We start from the raw sequence: 1,946 nt of genomic DNA, 5'->3' as shown, positions 1-1,946 counted from the left end.
AAGCGCTCAAGGAGTCGCAGGTGATGACGGTATAAAACCCACGATTCGGAGCCGTAGATGAGGGTTGTCATCACAACCGCTTTGTAAACATTGATCTTTGTGCCTTTTTTCAGATGCTTGTTGCTCCACACTCTTTTGTGCAGTCGGCCAAAGGCACGGTTTGCCTTTGCCAGCCTGTTGTCAATCTCCTTGTCGATCTTGGCATCTGAGGAGATGATGCACCCCAGGTAGCTGAACTGCTGGACGGTCTTCAGAACTGATTCACCCACAGTGATGCAGGGAGGGTGATAATCTTCCTGGGGTGCAGGCTGGTGGAGAACTTCTGTCTTCTTCAGACTAACTTCTAGGCCAAATAGCTTGGCAGCCTCTGCAAAGCAGGACGTCATATGCTGCAGAGCTGATGCCGAGTGGGAGACGAGTGCAGCATCATCAGCAAACAGTAGCTCTCGGATGAGTTTTTCCATTGTCTTGGAGTGTGCCTTTAGTCGCCTCAGGTTGAACAGGCTGCCATCGGTGCGATAGCGGATGTATACACCATCGTCATCATCTAGATCTACTGCGGCTCTTTGAAGCATCATGCTAAAGAAGATCGTAAAGAGAGTTGGCGCGAGAACGCAGCCTTGCTTTACACCTGTGCCTATTGGGAAGGGCTCCGAGAGGTCGTTGCAGTGTCTGACTTGGCCTCGCTGGTCTTCGTGTAGCTGGATGATCATGCTGAGGAACCTTGGGGGACATCCTAAACGTTCCAAGATTTGCCACAGGCCTTTCCTGCTAATGGTATCGAAAGCTTTGGTAAGGTCGACAAAAGTCACATACAGAGCCTTGTTCTGTTCCCTGCATTTCTCTTGGAGCTGCCTGAGAACAAATACCATGTCGGTGGTGCTCCTGTTAGCTCTGAAGCCGCACTGGCTCTCTGGGAGGAGTTCTTCTGCAATGGTGGGCACCAGTCTGTTCAGGAGTATTCTGGCAAGGATTTTGCCTGCGATGGAGAGCAGGGTTATCCCCCGGTAGTTGGAGCAGTCTGACTTTTCCCCTTTGTTCTTGTATAGGGTGATGATGATTGCATCGCGAAAGTCCTGTGGTAATTTGCCTTGTTCCCAGCAGGTGACAAGTACTTTGTGAAGTGAGCTATGTAGTACTGTGCCCCCATGCTTCCAGATCTCTGGTGGAATTCCATCAACTCCCGCTGCCTTGCCACTTTTCAGTTGCTTGATGGCTTTAACAGTCTCTTCTAGGGTGGGGATCTCATCCAACTCTGTTTTCACCGGTTGAAGTGGGGTGAGGTGGATTGCTGAATCTTGAACTACGCGGTTGGCACTGAAGAGAACCTGAAAATACTCCGACCACCGGTTCAGTATGGATGCCTTGTCTGTGAGGAGCACTTGGCCGTCTGCACTATGCAAGGGACTCTGAGCCTGATATGATGGACCATATACTGCCTTCAGGGCTTCGTAGAACCCTCTTAAATCACCAGTGTCTGCACACAGCTGGGTTCTCTCTGCAAGCTTGGTCCACCACTCGTTCTGAATGTCTCGAAGCTTGCGCTGGAGGTTGCTACATGCAGCGCGAAAGGTTGCTTTTTTCCCAGGACAGGAGGGCTGAGCAAGATGTGCTTGGTAGGCAGATCTCTTTTTTGCCAGTAATTCTTGGATCTCTTGATTGTTCTCATCAAACCAGTCCTTGTTCTTCCTTGTGGAGAACCCGAGGACTTCTTCAGAGATCTGCAGGACGGTAGTTTTTAGGTGTTCCCAGAGTGCTTCTGGAGAAGGGTCTGTGGGGCAACTGGGGTCCTCAATTCTTGACTGGAGTTTTGCCTGGAAGGCAGCTTTAACTTCGGCTGACTGGAGGCTGCCAACCTGAAACTTCCTCCGAGGGATACCTCCTCTCCTGGGTGTGGGTTTAAAGTGAAGACGGAGATTGCAGCGTACAAGACGATGATCCGTATG

Source organism: Heteronotia binoei, chromosome 8 (assembly GCF_032191835.1).
Source record: "Heteronotia binoei isolate CCM8104 ecotype False Entrance Well chromosome 8, APGP_CSIRO_Hbin_v1, whole genome shotgun sequence".
NCBI lineage: Eukaryota > Metazoa > Chordata > Lepidosauria > Squamata > Gekkonidae > Heteronotia > Heteronotia binoei.
This window is presented reverse-complemented; position numbering follows the sequence as displayed.